This window comes from Sturnira hondurensis, unplaced genomic scaffold, assembly GCF_014824575.4.
Source record: "Sturnira hondurensis isolate 20B ecotype Veracruz unplaced genomic scaffold, ASM1482457v3 Scaffold0017436, whole genome shotgun sequence".
NCBI lineage: Eukaryota > Metazoa > Chordata > Mammalia > Chiroptera > Phyllostomidae > Sturnira > Sturnira hondurensis.
In genome coordinates this window covers 16,962,954-16,983,183 of record NW_028090067.1, presented here as the reverse complement: position 1 = coordinate 16,983,183, position 20,230 = coordinate 16,962,954, and the positions used below count along the sequence as shown (strand labels likewise).

The following is a 20,230-nucleotide window of genomic DNA, read 5'->3' as shown; positions in this document are numbered from 1 at the left end:
TTGCGTAACCCTGGTCAGTCTGGGCTGCTATAGCAAAATACCACAGACTGGGTGGCTTATGAACAAGAGAACTAAATTCTCATAGTTCTGGAGGATGGAAGTCTGAGACCAGGGTGCCAGCGTGGCTGGGTTCTGTTGAGATTGCTCTTCTGGGTTACAGACTGCTGACTTCTATTCCCTGTGGACGAAAAAGGGGTTCGATGGAAAGTAACTTCCCAGGGTGATCTGATCATAAATTCCTGTCAGGAGGTCTTGGTGGGTAGTCATAATGCAGGCACATAACTTCTCTAGTAAATGGTTTATCTCTGGTGTCAGCAAGCCCTGTCCATTGCTTTTGGTGCATTCAGGTTAACACACCTTTGAGATAAGCCTAACCACACCTTCAAGAGAGCACAGAATCTTAACTCTCTTGTAATCCAATCCCTGCTTTGCTTTCTCCCACCTTCATGTAATCTTCCTTCCAGTCCTTCCTTAATTTCAAATGCATAAAATAAACTGCAAAACAGTCATTCTCCAAAGCATCTGAGATCTTGCTTCTTGGCAATTGTTATCAGTTTGGGCTCAAATACACTCATCAAAATTCTCCACAGGTTTGAACTTTCTTACATGGACACCTCACACGGCAGAAAGAAGGCTAGAGGGTTCTTTGGAGTCTTTGTTGTCAAATCCCACTCATGAAGTCTCCACCCTTATGACCCAATCACCTCCCAAAGGCCCCACCTCCTAATGCCATCACATTGCGGATTAGGATATTAGCATTCGAATTTTTCGGGGACACTAACATTCAGTCCATAGCAAGAATACTGCAATAATCCTGGGCAGAAACTGGACAAGGGTGGTAGGAGTGGAGATGGGGTGGAAGAGGTCAGAGGATAGACATGTTTTGCAGGTAGAGCCAATAGGATTTGCTGCCCCAGTGTGGAAGAAGGATTTAAAAATAACTCCGGGAGTTTCTGGCCTGGGCGCTGGAAGGACGGAGATGCCAATCGCTGGTAAAGGGAGGCTGTGAGGGAGCAGGTCTAACCTATGTTTGAGAGGAGAGAGCGGCCCTGTGTGGGCACGTTGACTTCGAGAAGCCCATTGGACCTCAAGTAGGTGTTGAGTCAACAGTTCAGGGGAGGAGTCTGTGCTGGGGAGAGGAATACCTTTGGGGGTCTTGAACAGCATCAACGCCAGAAACAGCAATAGGCTAGGGCGGCTTAATGACATCTGAAAAACTTTTTGGGTGGGCCTCCCAGAGCAAGGTGCGGCAAGAAAAGAATGCCGCTGCGCAGAGTGGGAAGAAAAAGCCTCTTTCTCTGCTTTGCAGTTTCATCTGGCACGATTGCGCGCAGCACTTCGGCATGCATTCATTACATAGTTCTATACGCACTCTTCACTCGACAAACAGCCATTATGGTACACTGTTTTACCTTCATAACAGGCCCAAGTGAAGCACCAGATAGACTGGAACCGAGCTCGGAGCCCAAAACCCGGTCTGCTGTTTCCCACCCCACTCCGCCCCGCCCCCGCAGAAGCTCTGTAGTGGGCAGGGTTAGGAGGTCAGATTGAGGCGGGGAAGGCGACTCCCAGCTGGTTTGTTAGCTAGCAGCGGGAGAACCTGGGTTGACCCCCACCAATCGGCGGCGAGGTGGAAGCTCGGGACGAGGCTCCTTTAAGGCCGCGCGGTGATCTCAGCCCCGCGCTCGCCGCCCCACCCTCTCCGGAGGCGCGCTCAGTGCGCAAGCGCACCGCGGCTGAGCAGCGCTGTGTCCCGGACCCGCGGCCGGCGGGGACTAGACTCCGGCTGCGGTGGCGGCTGCCCCACCCGCACAGTCCAGCTGTCGCGCGTCGCTCCCACAAGCCACTGCCGCCATGGGCTCCTGAGGTACCCGCCCGGTCAGCCTCGGGTCAGAAGCCATGAGGGGGACGACTATGAGCTCCTGGGGGCGGAGGGATGCCCCGTTTTGGAGAGGCCGAGTGCAGGGGTCGCCCCGTGGGTCGCGTGGACCACGGATCCCGGGAGGGGAAGGGACGAAGAGGCCCGGCCTGGCTGAGGAGGGAGGGGATGTCCGCCGCCCTGCCCGTCCCGACCTGCGTCCCCTATCCTCCCTACCGGGTCGCGGGGCCGCCCGTGGGTGTGCCCTGGCCCCCTCCTCGCCAACGTGGCGGCGCCGGCGTCTGGAGTGTAATTGGACCTGCCGGTGGAGGTGGCTGGAGGAGACGGCAGGCGGATGGACAGCCTCTTTGCAAGTGGGATTGTGTGCGCCGGTGGGTGTGCTGGCGCCTGGCACCGCCGAGTGAGTGGGGGGGGGCACACTTGCCTCGTTTGGGAGGGTTGGCCTGGCAAGGCTTTTCGGGATGCTGGCAGGGAGGGTGTAAATGCCTTGCAAACAGGTCAGCTACTTGGAAGGGGCACCGACGGGAACCTGGGACTCCAAGGATATTTGCCTCGAAAGAGACTATAGAGACTGATGTGGGGTGTGTATATCCATTCTGTGGGTTGTACATTTCCTCCCTGGGTACACTGCTGGGGTCTAGAGCCATGTCCGGGCCATGGCGAAGCTTTGGGGTTGCAAGTGAACATGGGTATCTGTTCCCGAGTCGTATCTCCCATGGGTTGTGCAAAGCCAGACATAGCACACACACCCTAGGCTCCATGTCGCAAAGCAAGTGTTTGCACGTTTGATACCTGTGTGTGAGCTGAAGGCATGTATTATTTATCTGATTGCCTGGTGCTTTATGTAAGGCAAGAAACAGCAATCTGTGCCCTGGAGGCCCTTTCACGGCAGAGTCAGCCAGGTAAACAGGCTCACCGCACCTCCAGAGGAGGCAGGGCCCTCAGGTGAGACTTCTGTCCCTTCCCATCTCCGCCGTCTGCATGCTTGGCGGGCCCCTGGAGCTCTGCCCTTCAGGAAGTCTTGTTGAAGAGGGCTGTGTGTATCAGAACTGGGCTTGGGGGGTAGGAGGGCGTCAGCAGCCAGATGCCCATTTTGTCAGGCCTTGGACACAAATGTATGATGCCCCCTGTATACAGTCCCTGAGGTCAGCGGTGGAATAAAACTTAGAAACAAGTAATCGCAAAGATGTGAAAAATATAAAACAATAAAGTGCCGACAAAGTGGTTTTGGTGCTGAGAGAGGGGCGGTGTGGCTGGCAGAAAGGCCACGACACTAGGGGACAGCCGAGCTGAAGCCTGAAAGCAGCATTCGTCCGAGAAAGTAGAGCACGAAAACACATGCTTTCTACATGTGTTTCCCCGCTCGGCCTCTCAGCAGTTGAGGGGGTGTAAGGCTGATTACCCTGTTGGGCAAGTGAGGAAATAGTCGTGGGGGGGGTTGCATGATGTGCTTCTTCATGGTACATGGCAGGCCTGGTGGAGTCATCCTTGAATCAGGACCTTTCTCTCGCTGCCAGACCTCGCTGCCTTGTAACTTACTGAGCGCCTGCTACATACCAGGCACCATGGTGGGGGCCCAGGGGTGAAGGTCAGTGAGACCTGGTGCTCAGCCACTAGAGGCTCCCAGTCTGGTGGGGAGATGGACATGGACGGCGGCCCCAGTCCAGACCCGAGGCCCCAGATAGCCAGTGTGGGTGGAGAAGGCACCGGGAATTCCCCCCTGAGAACCCCAGGCCACCTGGGGTCTGCCTGCAGACCTGTAGGTTGTTCCCACGTGGGAACACGTGGGTCGTACAAGGAGCTCCTTTTAAAGCTCTCCAGGTGGGCAGGAAGATGAGCTTCAAGACAGAAGTGTGTGAACGATCTGCTCGTCCTAGTTCTCTCCCGCTGGCCGAGTTCTCTGGAGCTCCAGCTTTTGTCTGGAGGCCGCTTTCTCCTCTCTGCTTTTTGAGGTCTTGCTCCTGCTTTCCGGCGGGCCAGCCCAGCTCTCTCCCCGAGAGGGGCTCAGTTCTATTTCCAGTCCCTGCTGTGCTCCTTTCTCTCCATAAATTCCCTGGAGTGGAAACCGCCTTGGTAAGGCAGAGTGCAGCCTTCACTGTTTGGAAACCCGGTAACGGTGAAAGCTTTTGGGCTCTGCTGGGCCTTCAGACAGGGTTTGGTGTGAGGTGTGGAGGGCCAGCAGCTGAGCCCTGGGAGAGGTCTGTGGGGGTCTACTGTAGGACCTTCCCAGGCATCGAGTACTCACTGAAGACCTAATACACGCCTGGCACTGTGCGAGGCCTGAGGCCCGGGTTGTGCCTTCCGAAAGGCTGTGGTTGGCTGAGGGTCCAGAGGGCAACCAATAAGTACGAGGCGGGGCGCTACTGGTGGATGAAACAGAAGGCCTTGAAGGGGCTGGAGGACAATGGGAACAACAGCTTGTTTATTTGGCACTTACTGTGTGCCAGGCACAGTTCAAAGCACTTTCGGGAAATAGTGGCCAGTTCATCCTCTGCCCCCCACGCGGAGAGGTGGGAGCAGTCACTGTCACATGGTGCAGAGGGGGCAGCCCAGGAAGCCACAGTGGGGCTGGTCGTTGGGGCTGAGCTGTGAGCCGGAGGGTCTGACTGCAGAGCCTTTCCTTCCCCCACTCGGCCTGGGTGTCCCAGGAATCTTCCTAGAAACAAAATGCCCGGTGCCTTGGAGGACGAGGGGCATTTGGCTCCCGGAGAAAGGGGCGTTCGAGGCAGAGGAGCCCCTGGACAGAGGCAAGGGGGCCTGATGTACCTCCCGTCCCAGACCCACCTGGGGTGGGCCTGGGCCTGGGCCTGAAGAACCTGCTATGGAGTTTGAACTCGCCTCCGGGTTGTCAGGGAGCCCCGCGGGTTTCACAGAGGAAGCGACGTCCTCAGCAGTGTGTTACAGGACAGCGTGATCATCTGTCTCCTCCCTTTACTCCCAAGGGGAACCCCGAGAGGGCGCGGCCTCGCCCTCCTTTGCTTTCCCTCAGGTCACTGGCGTTCTCTTTCGTCCTTGTTGCCTTTCCCTTCTCTTGTTCCAGCAGTTTCGGGTTTTGACCACCCCGCGTGACCTAGGACAGGCCTTTGGAGTCCACTGTTGGGATGGTGTCTGCTCTAAAGGTGGCCCCTGGGTCACCGTGGCTGGTTAGCTCAGTTGATTAGAGCATCGCCCTGATACCCCAAGATTGTGGGTTCCATCGCTCGTCAGGGCACATACAAGAGTCAGCCAAGAGTGCATCAGTGAGTGGACCCACAAACCCATGTTTCTTTCTCTCTCTCAAATCAGTACATTTTTTAAAATTATAAATAAATAATGAAAGTGGCTTCTGGGGCCAGCTGTGGATCAGCCATTGAGCTGGAACCCAAGTCTCTTCTGGACCCCACAGGTCCTCACTGACTTCTCCTGTCACAGACCTGGAACGGACGTGGGCAGCTCCCTTTCCCGTTGGAGAGCTGTGGTGGCTGTCCACTGTCCACGCACCCACGCTCGCCAGCAGAGAGTGGGGACAGAGTGGGAACCCAGAAAGCCGGGCTCAACTCCCAGACCCCGGGGGTTCGCTGAGGGAAGCCCGCTCTGCCTGCCTGCTGTGCGGGTGCCTGGCCTCCGGTGCCCACCGGCCTCTCTAGTCGCTGCTCCTCGGTGCTGGAAGGCTGCGGGGGGCGGGGGGGTCACTGCTGAGGCACAGCTGAGGGGTCCACGTTGGGTGGTCGGGTGTGGGAGCCGGGGGGTGTGGGGGTGTCAGGGAAGTCTTCTGAACTGGGTACCTTGGGAGAGGGGGCCAAGGATTCGGGAGGGGGCCAGGAATGGTCACTGGCAGCACCACAGAAAGGAACCGCGCCCGGGCATCAGTGAGAGAGGGCCACACGGAGCTGAGGGGTCCTGTGGCATGGGGAGAGAATTGGGAGGTGCCGTTCGAAGCCTCGCCCCCTTTTTATCTCCGTGGCCTTGGGCAGGTTGCTAACCACGTTCTAATTCCCATTCTCTAAAAACAGAAAATTGATGAATTTCCTTTTCCCGTGAGATGGGAGTGACAGGGAGCAGCCATCATGCGGCTGTCATCGCCCAGTGTCTTTGTGGAGCCCAGTGCAGCCTCTGGCACGTAGTACATGCTCAGCAAACACTGGCCTTCGTGATTACCTGACAGGCCATTGAATTTATTCCAGAAACTCTGGGGCCCTGGCTGGTGCAGACCAGTGGACTGAGTGCTGGCCTGTGAACCGAAGGGTCACCAGTTCGAGTCCCAGTTGGGCACATGCCTGGGTGTGGTCCAGGTTCCCAGCTTGGGGTGTGCGAGAGACAGTCAATTGATGTTTCTCTCCCCCTCTTTCTCTTCCCTTCCCCCTCTGTCTAAAAAAGTAAACAGATTATTTTTTAAAAGAAAAAAAAACACCATGTGACAGCCAGTGTTCGGGGGGCTGCCTTCACAGAGCTGAGTGAGTGCAGCTGGGGAAGGCGCCGACACCGGAGCAGTCACGGTTGTCACAGGTGCTCCAAGACAATGTCAGGACAGTCTCACCTGGGCAGGCACTTCTGAGAAGGCGACAGACATTTCAGCCGTCGCCATGTGTAAGGGGAAGAAGCAGGTTCCAGGCAGAATGAGCAGCATGTGCAAAGGTCCGAGGTCTTGTCGACGACAGTGTGTGACGCTGGGGCTCAGCACCGTGTGGGCCCTCCATAAATGCGAGCCCAGTGTGGTGGTCTTGCCTCCGAAAACTCCAGAGGGATGGGGGGTGGGGGGCGCCGAAATGGGCTGGGGCCATGGGGAGGAGAAGCGGGTGGTTGCCAAGTTCTGGTTTTTTTTACTCCGCCCACCCCCATTGTCTCAGCCTCAGTCGAGTGGGGTGCAGTGCCTTTCAGGGACCAGGCTTTGCCTGAGGCCCGGGGAGGGGGGCCCCATGTGGAGTAATTGGGGTGCTGGCATTAGGCAGGTGTCGCACCCAGGCAGCCCATGTCCACATTCCGGTTGCTGTTTTAGCGCGGCTGAAACCCTACACTCTGGCCGAGCGCAGGATGACCAGGAGCCTCTGGGCGGTGGTTTCTCCAGCCTTCGGTCAGCAAACGGCTCAGTGTCCAGCACAGTGCCTTGCACAGAGTCGGCACTAAACCAGTTTTTGACTTAGTCAGTGGCATGGTCAGATGAGTTAATGTCTTTGCCACTTTAGATAAAGGTGGAAGTGTCCTTGGGAAGTGACGGATAGTAAGACTGATCCGAACAGGACTGTTTATTAGAACTGAGTTATATCAGGAGCCCACAGGGCACATCCTACAGCCTCTGGTTTGTTGGCCCTAGGGGAGGCTGGCCCCGGACCGGCTGGGAGGTCTCAGGCCCTGGCTCCGATGCAGGAAGCCCTGCCGCCCCCTCCTTTTCCTCCTGTTCTGGGGCGGAAACCAGAGGGAAGATCCGCTACTCCACCCAGAAAACCTTTGTGTCTGACCTTGTCACTTCCAGCTCAGCCATGTTTTGAAGTCACAGCTTTTGAAGTCACAGCTGAACGTTTAATGGAAAGTTTGCATGTTGATCTCCATGTTTCAGCCTTTGAAAAACAATAGGCTTCTCTGGTTTTGAAAATGGTACATGTTGGTTTTAGTAAACTTGGAACACAGAAAAAGTTGGGGGATTAGAATAAAAATCACCCCAAATTTTATAACTGAGAAGTGATTGCCATTGAGGTTTAGGTGTGTTCTCTGTCCAGGCGTGTTCTCTGTCCAGGCGTGACCCTGTGTTGTCTCGTTGCTCACGGGGCACCAGGTTGTCAGCCTTCCCCCATGAGAGCAAGCAGTTGGCCGTGGACCTAAAGGAGAGAGAGGTTCCAAAACAGCGCCCGCCGAATCTCAGATTCTCTGCGGAAAAGACGGGGCCCCATTCGTCGAATGGCACTATGGCCCAAGGGGTGGGCGGAGCACTGAATGGAGAGTCAGAACCCGGTGATAACCTTGGGTGTGTCACTTGCCCTCTAATGAGGCCACTTGTACCCTCTCTGCCCACCTACTGGGTGCTACAAGGCTCAGGGGAGGTCCTGACTTAGACACCCCCTGAAGGGGAGGAGCTTCATTGGGAAGGGGGGCAGGTCTTCACAGTAGCATGAACACCGGAGAAAGGGTGTGTGTGTGTGTGTGTGTGTGTGTGTGTGTGTGTGAGTGAGTGTGAGAGACCTCCTTTCTGACCTGAAGTCTGTGTGGGGACTGCCTGAGCACTCTACCTGGTCTCCTTGCCTGTAGCCATGGTCTCTGGTCCCTGTGCCCTGGGCCACGGGTAGTCCCAGGGTGCCGTTTCCCACCCCCACCCAGTAAAGAGGGTGGAGTGAGAACTCTAGAACTTACTGCACCTGTCGCCCTGAAAGGGGTTTTCTCATCAGATAGCGCCCCCACCCCCACCCCCACACCCAGGAGACAGGCGTGCAGATTGGTGCCTTTATTTTTCCCTGCTACGGCCCCTGTGGACAGCCTGCACCCAGGGGGCCTGTCCTGCTGGCAGGTGGCGAAGAACCCTCACTTTGCTGGTCTGTGCTGTTCCCCAAGGCCCACTGGGTCATTATTTACAGAAAAGCTTTGAGGGAAAAATAACCAACCCCAAGGCTGCTGCTGTAGACGCTGGCAGGGCCTCCTGGGCTCTGCCTCCAGTGCCCAGTGTTTCATTCCATGTAGAGTGAACACAGAATCTGGGGTTCCATCGGCAGTGTTTTTGGGTGCCCACTCAGCACAGTGATAGGTGTTGGTAAGGGGATATCTGGGAGGATGGTGATATTAATTAGCATTGACATACTGCCCCGACTGGCGAGGCTCAGAGGGTTGAGTGTTGTTCTGCCAGCGAAGGGCCACTGGTTCGGTTCCCAGCCAGGGTGTGAGCCTGGGCTGCTGGCCCGTTCCTCTGTTGGGGACATGCCAGAGGCAACTGCCTAATGTTTCTCTCTCCCTTCTTCTCTGTCTAAAAATAAATAAATAACATCTTTAAAAAAACACTGGCGTACTAATCAATGCCAACAGTGCTGCCCTCACTGTGCTTGGTGTGGGGCGGTCTGCAGTGTACCCTTCACCTCCATTGTCTCTAATTCCCCCAGTGGCCCCGGACCTCAGAATTCCTGGGCCAGCTCTGTAGCTGGGCGGGCGGAGGCCCAGAAGGGTGGGTTTGTCTCAGGTCCTTTGGGAGGAAGCGTCTGGGTCTCCCATGTCGAATCCTATGCCCTTACTCTGGCCGGTGCGCTTGCTGCTCAGACTGGGAACATGCGATGCCAGAGAATCGGGTCGAAGCCAGGGGCTCCCAGGAGGCCGAAGCCTGCTCTCCCTGCTGGTGGGCTGAGGAGCCAGGCTCCTGTGGACAGGGCAGGTGGCAGGTGGGGAAGGGGGAAGGGCTTTCCAGGTAGCGGGACCACCTGAAGTGTGCACAGAGGCCGAGACTCAGGCAGGCGTGGTGAGCAGCAGGACGGAGCGTGCCCTCTCGGGGTGTTGGGCCTCGCCTCTGTGAAGAGGAGGTCCAGGGGTTTTAAACAAGGAGGCTGTGTGAAAATCTGCATTTACCCAAGCAGCACATACTGGATTTACAGAGAGGCTGACGCACTGTGTGTTAGTCAGGTGTGAGGAGCAGCACTCTCAGTGTGTAAGCACGACTTGGTGTGCAGGGTTCCTGGCCTCTCGGTCAGTGCTCCGCGTGGGCCGGGAGTGGGAAGGTCGGCCAGCGTCCTTCCTTCGCCTGCCGTCTTCATTTTGCCAGGGGGTGTCGCCCACTTGTGTTGGGCGCACAGCCATTTCTTTCATCCACAGTTGGCAGTAGTTGGGCTGAACTGGTGGCTGTGGGAGGGAGCCCTGCCCCGATTGCTGGGTTAATCCAGCTGTCCTCATAGGCAGGTCACCTAGGTGTCCGGACACCTGCCCTGTCCCTCGTCAACTGCTCCCTTGCAGAGTGAGGTGTAGGAGGTCATTGCTCGTGGCACACAGGTGACACAACGGGTCTGTGGTGGACACCAATCATCAGGGAGTGTGCCTGTGTGTGCTTGGCGATGGTGTCCTACTTGCGCAGGGGACCCGGCAGGAGGGGCTTGTCCTTCATTGAAGATGGCCGGAAGGGGAACGCTGACGGGGTCTCCGATGTCGAATCCTATGCCCTCCCCCGGCCCGCCCTCCCCCCCGCCTTGGCGTTCACTCTGTGGTTCACCCGGGCCTCCACTGGGCACCGGCACCCTCACCCAGTCACCCAGGGAGACAGACAGGTGACAGCTGGGCGTTGTGTCTACCTGCCCCCGGGACCCCTGGCCCACCTGTGCTGGAGGGCCCGCCCCTTCACTTACCGGTGAGGAAGCGCCAGTTCGTGGACCAGGGCGCTGGGCGAGTAGGGGCTGACCCGGCCCAGAACCATCCCCTGACCGGGCACTGGATGAAAAGAGGGCTTTTCTCTGTGTCTTCATCCGGGTGTCCTGAACAATTTCTCCCACCAACTGGGCCTGGTTCCTGGGTGGGCGGTGTGAGGGTGCCCTGCCCGTCTGGTAGCGTTTTCAGAGTGGCAGGTGTGTGCTTGCACACTTCATCCTTCAGGTCACTGCTGGGAATCGGTCCCGCAGGCGTTTCACACGTGTGCAGGGCGACTCATTTGCCAGGTTTGTCATTGCTGCCTTATTTGTGATAACAGAGGATTGGAAGCAATCGAGTGTCCATCAGCAGGGGGCCAGGAGCGATCTGTGGTTCGGCCGAGCCGTGGAACATGACACAGCCGTGAAAATAAGATGGGAACTCCACGCCGGATGCGGAACAACCGTGGCCGGGGTGCCTGCGCCTGGGTGACAGTCAGGTCATTTGCCTGGGTCCCTGCGTGGGTCTCTGGGGACTCGCAGGAAGGGCTGCCTGTGCCTTGGGAGGGGGCGGGGCTGGGACGCTGTTCACAGCAGACCTTTCTCGCCTTGTGGGTTCCGAATTGTGAAGATACGATTTAAAAACAAATTGAGATAAATACAACGATGTAAGCAAGTACCCTAAGGAATGTAGCCTCACCCCTTGCCCAGTGCTGGGAAGTCGAGGCTCTGTTTACCCCTTCGAGGCCTGGCCCAGTCAGCCTCACTTAGGCCCCTGACCACCACCCAATAAAAATGTGTGCTTGGGTGTCCCCGGGGGACCCAGTGTGACGGTTTGGCTGTTTCTTGGTCAGCACGACCCCAGTCCCAGCGCTGGAGAAAGGGAGCCATGCCCCTGGCCCCTCCGAAACCCTGCTGCTGGCTGGCTCATCTGGCTCATCGTTTCGCATCTCTGCGGCCCTCTGGAACCCCCCGCTGGTAGCAAAACCCAGGCCCTCCATCCCGGGCCTCTTGACTCGACTGGTGACTGGCCATTCTTCCCTCCCTGTGCCGACCTCCGACCTCTGTGCCTTCGAGCAAAGCCCATCTGCCACCCACGGCCCAGCTCAGTTTCCACCTCTGCATGGCCCTCTGACCTCTCCCCGCTCCCCCCCCCCCCCCCCCCCCCCCCCCCCCCCCCCCCCCCCCCCCCCCCCCCCCCCGCCCTAGACCTTTCTTATCTGCTCCTGCTCTGTGGACACTAAGGCTGTTCTACATTGTGTCCTGGGCGTCTGGCTCCTCCCTGGGCTGCGGGCTTCCTCCGTGCCGGCTCCTGGCAGCTCTGGGAGAGGGACGGAGGCTGTGCTCTTCCTACCGGGGGTGGAAGCTGTGGGGGCAGGGCCTGGGGCATGTCTGTGAACCCCGGCGCCTGGCACCGGCTCCTAGCGGCCCGTCCTCACAGCAGGAATAACAACAGCCAGGGCGAGGGCCACACGCATTCTTCCCTGGCCGCTTCAGGTGGGGACTCGTGAGGTGCAGCTGCTGTGACCTCTCTTAGGGACGAAGAAGCAGGGCAGACATCTTGTCTGGTTGCGAAGGGAGAAGTGGGATTTGGACAGATGTCTGGCTGCCTCCCCAGCTACACTTAATCAGTTCCTTCCCCACCTTCCCCACCTTCCCCAAATGACAAGTAATCCTGGTAGCCTGAACCACTCTCAGTACCTGTCCCACTGGCATGGGCACCCTGGTACTGTCATGGAGTGCATTCTCCCCACTAGACCGGAAGCTGATGGGCTAGAGTCTTGTCTGAGACACCTTTGGACTTAGCACCTGGAAGGTGTTAAGGGATGTACCTGTGTTAAACTTGCCAAGGAGGTTTGACCCACTGTGGTAAAGCTCGCTAATCTGAGGTATGCAGGGCGATGGAGTTTCATGTCTGTGAGCTCCCGTGCAAACCGCTGTCCCGGTCACGCTACAGAGGCTCCTGGGCCCCCTCAGGGTCACCGACCCTCCCGAGGCGAGCACTGCTCACACTCCTCTCAGTTGACCGGCTTGGCCTTCCCGTCAGTGGAGCCGTGGAGGAGACGCTCCTGTGAGACCTGTCCAGCTTGTGTGTGGCCATCCTGGTTCTTGTTCGTGGCTGCGTAGGTGTCCATGGTTTGAGTCCACTTTCCTGCCGATGGTCATTTGGCTTGTGTCCAGCCTTTAGCTGTTACCCACAGGCTGCTCTGGAATTTCTGGTTCTCGTCTGTGGGCCCCTGTGGGCTCACTGGGAACGTACTCAGGACGGAGGCAGGCTCGCCCCACTCAGCACCAGTTTGTGTGAGTGAAATTCAGGTTGGGATTTTTCCAAGTGGCACCGGGCAGCATCCAGACCCCTTGCTGAAGGGGTCCCGGGGCTGGGCAGGTTCGGAGGTCTTGGCCTAGACAGCTTGCCCCGAAGGGGACTCGCTCTGCGGTGCTGGGAGGCTCTAGCGGGCTGGAAAGGTGGTCACTCTCCGAGGGGTGCAAGGCCAGCTAAAGAGGCCCGCCTCTTCTTCAGTTTGGGAGAAAAGTGAGGCGATCAAAATTTGGCCTGGTTTGTATTTTTAAAAGAGATTTGACTCCAAGACTGATTTGAATGAGCCCTCACCGAAGGATTTCGGATTACTTCGTCATCGTGTCCTTTTTTCCTGCCTCCCCCACGCCCTCAGAGAAGGATAGGTACCGGATTGGATGATTTTTCCTTCCTGATTGACACATTCGTGGGAACTTGGCCCGAGGAGAAGGGAGAGAGATGTGGAGTCCTGGGGTGGCCTCTGCTTGTCTGGTGATGGGGGGAGTGGGACTGAGAGACGGGACCCTCCCCCTCCCGAGGGCATGTGATCCTGTTTCCAAGGGCTAACCAGGCAGAACTGGCCGAGGCTGGCAGCTCTTTCCCTCTAATCCCCTCTGGAGAGGGGCCAGGCTGCGGGTGGTTGACCTGCTCCGATGTGGGTCAGCCTCCCCCAAAGGCAGCCACCCAGAAGTTCCCAGGGGCAGGAGGCCCGTCATCCCCCAGGCTGAGCCGCTGAAGTGGGAGAGCGTGGCTAGGGCAGATTCCGCCCGCTGAGCCATGTGCAGATGGAAGCTTCTCTGTAGGTGGTAGTTAAAAGAACACAAAAACGCTCCTGGGCTGTGGTAATATTCTGGAGACGTGGTGTGAACGTGTGGCCAGCCAGCTCGGCCCGTGGGGTGTGGCAGTGGCCTGTGCGGGCGCGTCGTGGCTTAAGCTCACAAGGGTTTGGGTCGGAAGCCAGTGAGTGAAAACAGGATCTCAGCAGGTGGGAAAAAGAGCAGACCGGCAGGTAGGGCTGGCGGGGTCCCGGGGACCGCTGGGGATGCGCTCCCAGCCCGATGGCGTTGGGATGACTGAAGCGGGACAGTCGAGGGCAGTGAGATGAACCCCATTTGGCAGGGGCCGTGGGCAAGCAGCGTTCGCCCTTCGAGCCTCTGCTTCCTCATCTGTAAAGTCAGCGTGTTAGTTTTCTGCTGACACAAGTCGCCAGAAACTCAGTCACTTAAAATGCAGGTATGTGATCTTGCAGCTCTGAGGTCAGAGCCCGAGGTGTGTTTCGCTGGGCTGCGGTCAGGGCGTGGGCAGGGCTGCGTTCCTCCGGGGGCTCCAGGGGGGATGCCGCCTCCGCACCTCCTCCAGCTTCTGGAGGCCAGTCGGATCCTCTGGCTCACGGCCCTTTCCTCCGACTTCCAAACCAGCAGTGTAGCCCCTGCCGGTGGCCCCTGCCTCCATCGTCGCATGGCCTTCTTCCCACTCTCGCTCTCCTGCCTCCCCTGGTAAGGACCCTTGTGACAGTGGCCTACACACATAAGCAGAGATCCTTGATGGGGTCACACCTGCGAAGTCCCTTTTGTCATGTAAGTAAATAGTCACAGGTTGGGGTTTAGCATATGGGTATCTTTGGAGGTCATTGTTCGGCCTTCCATACAGGAAATGGGGTGGGGGGCAGGGTAAGGGGCAACAGCAAATAAAAATCACTCAGAATAGAATCTGCGTGAGACCGTGAGATGCTCTCGGCCATACCTGAATTCCCAGACTGGTGCCCAAGGGCTTTTCTGGAAAAGGTAGGTGTCCTTGGAAGGGGAGTCAGCCCAGAAACCTCTCTGCTGGAGAAGGGTGGGGCAGGGCCCGTGTTGGAAAGCGAACTGCCGCCTCCCTCTGCGCCGTCTTCTGGGTGCAGCGTGGCTCCTCGAGCCCTGCCAGGGCCTGGTTGGATTTTGCTCCAGACTCCTGAGTCCCTGTGCTCTGACTCCGCCCTCCAGCGCCCCTTGGTGGCTGGTCCCACTCCCTGGCCCCAGTAGGAGGGGAAGAGGATATTCATTAACTGGCAGTCCTCCTCTTTCTTTCTTTCTTTCTTTTTTTTTAATTAAGATTTTATTTATTTACTTAGAGAAAAGAGGTGGGAGGGAGAAAGAGGAAGAGAAGCATCAATGTGTGAGAGATGCATTGATCAGTTTTCTCTCGTGTGTCCCCATTGGGGACCTGGCCTGCAACCCAGGCATGTGCCCTGACTGGGAATCGAACCGGCGACCTTTTGATTCTCAGGCCAGTGCTCACTCCATTGAGCCACACAGCCAGGGTGGTCTCCTCCTTTTCTTGTGAGTGAGGTTTGCCCTACCTTGTTCCCCTGGCGCCCTGTAGTCTGGCTTCCTGGTCCCTCGAGCTCTGTCGGCGGGATGAGCTCCGTCCAGCCTGTGGCTGGTGGCCCAGCAGGGCTCAGTGTCCTGGCGCTCCCCAGGGGACCTCTTCCTGGACCTCTGACTTCACGTTCCCTCCGCACACGGCCTTCAAGGGGGATTCTGTCAACTGTAGGTAGAGACCACAGGTGTCTGTCAGTGAGGCCACCTGTGAGGCCAGTCAGCAGCAGCCTGGGCACACCCCATCCCAGTGTCTGTTAACAGACCTTCTCGGTGCCTTTGTCCCCGCTGTTCCCTCTGTCCCCAGATTGGGCAGATACCTTTTCAGCACGGCACGTGGTCCCTGCCCTCCTGGAGCCTGACTCACAGGATGTTAATGGGACAGGGCTAATCACAAACGGGGTGAGTACTGCGGAGGATGGGACTTGCCACAGACAAGCTGTCACAGGTCAGAGAGGGGTAACTGTCAAGGCAGGTGGGGGTGGAGATGGGCGGGCAGGAGAACGTCCGGTTCCGCAGGACTGGCACAGTGGTGGTGGAGGGTATCAGAGGCTTTAGGGCCGGATCTACAAAGGACAGAGGTAGCCATTCAGTTGCCCGCTAATCAGGCAAAGCTGACTGAGTGCTGACTCTGGCCAGGCTCCGAGGGAGGTGCTGGGGTTAGAGGTGCTTAGAGGACAGGACCCCTGGCCTCCTGAAGATTGCCGCTGCTTGGGCAGGAGGCAGGTTCCAGTGAACTGCCCCACCCTGAACCAGGGGACTTCGAGCCCTGTTTGACTGGGAGCTTCCTTATTCTAGAAACAGCCAGACGATTGCTAGACTTTCAGTGCAAAAGCTCTCTGTCTCGGCAGACTCTAAGCTTCCTGCCGCTGCCATCGGGTGGGCCAGGTGTGTCCCGGTGGAGCACGGAGGCCAAGTCCCTTTGCCCTCCAGCGTGGCGTGGCCTCCACGTTGGAGGGTGTGTGTGAGAGGCTGTGACTCAGCCTCCCTCCTCTGCCCTCACTGGGCCCGTCTCTCCCTCCAGCCCCGTGTCCAGGTCCTTCGGCTGAGCTCTGGAAGCTGTTGATTGTGGGGAGGGATCCGGTGACAGAAAACCTGTGCTGTGCATCTGGTGGCTTAATGGCAAGCGTTCAGTCACTCCACAGACTGAGCAGTTCTTCTAAATCCCTTCTGTGTGCTTGGCACCATCCTGGTCCTCGAGATAGGTGACTCAGGTGTTGGGAGACAAAACTGTCAGAACTGACCGTTCAGTACCAGGGGCGAGCACAGTGCTGCTGGCCCTCAGGTGAGGCCGTGATGTTCGAGGTGACCCGTGAGTGAAGGGTTGGCACTCTCCACGAGGACGGGGCAAAGGGGAGGGCACACTGGCCCGGGGCGGGCGGGCAGAGCTTCATGGGCAGGGACCCAGTGGTGCGGAGGCGGCCGGGAGGCCGAGACCCAACTGCCGAGGGCCCCGGGCTCTGCAGAGGATCCAGGACTGCCGTGCCCTGCAGTTGTCAGAGGGGTCGGGCCCGAGGAGAGGCACCGTCACGTCTGACCGTAAGTGAAGGAACAGGCCGCACTTGACTCCTGCTTCCTCAAGCCGCACCCTCCCTGCAGCTCTGGAGGGTGGTCCAGGCCCACGCCCCATCACCTCTCTGGAATCCAGGACACTCGAAATCCCATGGGGTCTTCCTGAGTCTGCAGCAGACTAATTTTGTGGCAAAAATCTGACCTGAATTGATGTGAAACTAATTATGGTCTTTAAAAATATCTCACGTTTCTCTGTAGAGATACTGTGTCTCATTTTGGGGTGCCGCCCGGACCTGGACCCCCGTGGCACCATATTCAGTACCATAGTCCTTACTGACATCTGAAAAACTCTGAATTCCTAAACTCACTTGGCCTGGGGGGGGCTTGGCTACAGCGTGGTGTCCCTAAGAAACAGACTCGGAGATGCCTAGTCACCTGCAGGTTCCTGCCCAGTGTCCCTGACTCACAGCCTGGGACAAGGTACAGACTGTGGCCAGGCCTCTTCACAGCCTTCAGGGTGGTGTGCAAATGAGGACGTGGGTATGGAGTGACCTCGCCAGCAGGTGGGGCCTCCAGTCGAGAGGCGGGACCAAGGCTTGGCCCTGCTTCCTGCCCCACAGCCAGGGATGGGGAGGCAGAGACCTGGCGGAGAAGAGCGGAGTGGGCCAGCCCCAGCCTTCCCGTGGCTCACAGCTCGGCTCTTCAAACTTCGCTCACACGTGCCTACGAGTAGAAAGACTTTTTGAGCACTTGCCCTAATACATAGATACTGATGTGGTTATAATTGTGTACATGTATGACGTTACCATGATGTACATTGTAAAACCTACACCAAAAATAGAAATCAAAGGATGATTTTAGATTATTGCTAAAGATGCAATAATCTAAAATCTTAAAAATTATTTTGTTGGTGGCACAAAAAGTCTCCTGGCTTCTCACGCTCAATTATGTTAAGAAACTGCTGTCATGCCCTGTGAGTGCAGCTGGGGTCCCGGCTGTCCATCCGTTTGGGTTAGACACTCGACGTGCACGGCTGCCCTCCGAGACAGAGGTCCCCGGACGCGCTGCTGCTCCCGGGGTCACATCGCTGGCTCTCCTCCTAGGTCGGCTTGCTCTTGTTCCACCCTGTCCCCTGTGCGTGCTGAAGTTTGGCTGGTACATTTCCATCCTCCCTGACGCCGGTCAGATGTTTTTGTAAACTACGTGGAAGGTGTTTTAAAGTTCTTAGCACGTGAGTCCCAAACCCACGCAGATGCTTCGGAAATTCTTAAACGGATTAGAAAATTGTGTTCCCTAGGTTTTAAGAGTTCAATGATGAGAGCTTTTGTAAGTCACAGACTGATATTGTTTTTGGCGACAGAATCCTACTACAGTTGAAACATTTCTGAGTAGCTCTAGCCTAGGTTTCTTTCAAGAACGGCGCTTTTCACGTTCGTTATGATGACATTTTAAACATGCTTAAAAATGTGAAAACATGGCTGAGAAGCGCATTTCTGACAGTCAGTGGTTGTAGGAAAAACAGGCAAATTTGGAAGAGTTTTTGGTAAAAGACAGAAGAGCTGACCTCAGTTGCCAGGTTTGACAAGTGTTTGTCATCACTCTTCTGCAGGGTGACCGGTCTCTGGTGCAGACAGTCCCCCGAGTGACTGCCTGTCTCATCACAGGTTTCGTGGGAAACTCTACTGTTCTGCCGTCTCAAGCTTTTTATTATGGAAATTTTCAAATGCACAAAAAGAGAGAAAATAGTATAAAGAATTTCTTCCTGTCAGTCACGGGATTCAAGGGCAACATTTGCAATTGTGTTGCGTGTGTCTCCCTCCCCACCCCCTTCAGAGAAAGATTCCATTTATTGATTTTCAGAGAGATGGGAAGGAGGGAGAGAAAGGTTGATGTGGGAGAGATGCAGCCACCGGTTGCCTCTCATGCACCCCTGACCTGGGGCTGGGCCCACAGCCCAGACCTGTGCCCAACCAGGAATCGAACAGCGACCTCTCCGGTCCACTGAGCCACCCGGGCCAGGGCTCCCTCTTCCTTTTTAAAGAGTAAGTCCCAGACTTCATGTTATTTTTCACTCTTAAGTAGTTCAGTATGCATCTCTACTTGATAACGACTTTAAAAAAACATTCATATTTTGCAAGGTTGCAGGTTCACAGGAAGTTGCAAAACAGCACGTCGAGTTCCACCTGCCCTTCTTCCCACAAGTGGCGACACGGTCACTGTGGGCCGCCGCCAGGGCCGGGGAGCGAACACGAGCACAGTCTTGTCACTGGACTGCAGCCCTTCCTCGGCTTTCGCTGCCTTGCCTGTGTGTAGTTCTGTGAGGTTTTATCACCTGTGTGGGCTGATGCAGCCACCACCGCCACCGTCAGGCCACAAGGAGTCTCGCCGCCTGGAGGGGACTCCCTGTGTGCCCTTTGAACCTGTGCGCGCCCTTGCTGCTCCCTGCCAGTTACTCCTCTGTTCCCCATCTTTCTAGACTTGTCCTTTTGAGGATGTTAGATCGTGGGAACCAGGCAGCGAACGACCTTCGGGGTTGGCTGTTCTCAGTAGCCAGCGGGCCCCGAGCTCCATCTGGTTTGCCGCCTGTATCAGTAGTTGCTCCTTTTCCTTGCTGAGCAGCATTCCACAGTCCGGGCGCACCAGCGTTTAATGTCGCCCCCCCCCCCCCGCCCTTGAAGGACATGTGGTCGCTTCCAGGTTTGGGGATTACAAATAGAGCCGCTGGACACATTCGTGTGCAGGTTTTTGTGTGGACATAACTTTTCATTTCCCTAGGAATAAAATGTCTAAGAGTGATTATCGGGTTGGATGGTGTGTGTTAGTTTTGTGAGAAACTGCTTTTTATTAGAGACTTTTCCAGAGTGGCTGCCATTTTGTATGCCCACTAGGGATGTACGTGAGATCGTTTCTCTACACCTTCACCAGCATTTGGTATTGTCATTATTTTTTATTTTTATTTTTAAAGATTGTACTTATTTATTTTTAGAGCTATCAGAAGGGAGGGAGAAAGAGAGGGAGAAGAAACATCGATGTGGGAGAGATATATTGATTGGTTGCCTCACGAACTCCCCCAACTGGGGACCAGGCCTGCAAACCCACGCACGTGCCCTGACCTTCTGTTTCGCAGGCCAGCACTCACTCCACTGAGCCACACCAGCCAGGGCTTAAGATGTGTTTTAATCATTGGTTTATTAGCATCAGGGCCCAATAAGGTCCATGTATTGCATTTGGTTATGTCTCTTGAGTCTTTTTCTGTGACAACCCCTCAACCACCTCTGTTGATAAGCCACTGATTTCTTAGGAAAACCAGATCATTTGTCCTGGAGACTGACTGCACTGTGGTCTAGATCTGGCTGCCGCTTGTTCATGGCATTGTTTAGTCTGCTCCGCCGCCCTCGGTGCCGCCTGGGTGCTGTTGGCTCGTTCTAAAGGCTTGTTTCGATCGCAGTTCACTTTTCAGGAAAGGGTCCTTCTTAGGTGGTGCTGCGTGCTTCCATGTGGAAGCTTCCAGTGCCCCTCTGCTGTGATCTTGATCTTGACTGTGCGTTGACCTGTGCGGCCCGCTCCCTCCCTTAGCAAACTGCCCTCCAGCCTTCCACCAATCACTTGGTGTTACCCTCGTGGTTTTCTCATCCACTGGGGGTTTTCTCGTCCACTGGGGGTTTTCTCATACACTGGGGGTTTTCTCATACACCTCGTGGTTTTCTCACCCACTGGTGGCTCAGGTCTACCTCTAGTATTTGTACTAGAAGATGTAAATGGTCACTTCTGTTTTAATGTTGAGTTTCGTTTTATTTAAGGAGACGTATGTGAAATAGAATAACTCCCTAATGCAGGAACCTGAAACATTATAGGTAAAGCAACTGCGGCTCCCACCAGTAAAGCCGACTGCCTGAGCTAGCAGGTG

General features: G+C 56.4%; 1 protein-coding gene across 3 annotated transcripts in view; it reads left to right on the top strand.

Annotated features, from left to right (window-relative positions):
• Positions 1 to 1,716: 1,716 nt before the first annotated feature.
• TMEM184B (transmembrane protein 184B) overlaps positions 1,717 to 20,230 on the top strand; it is a 44,660-nt gene continuing 26,146 nt past the window's right edge. Inside the window, exon 1 of one of the 3 annotated variants that reach the window (XM_037067908.1) lies at positions 1,717 to 1,867. The gene's annotated coding sequence lies outside the window, so the exon portion shown is untranslated. Of the gene's footprint in view, positions 1,879 to 20,230 lie in introns of all 3 variants that reach the window. The other 2 variants (XM_037067910.1, XM_037067911.1) reach the window with 2 other exon arrangements.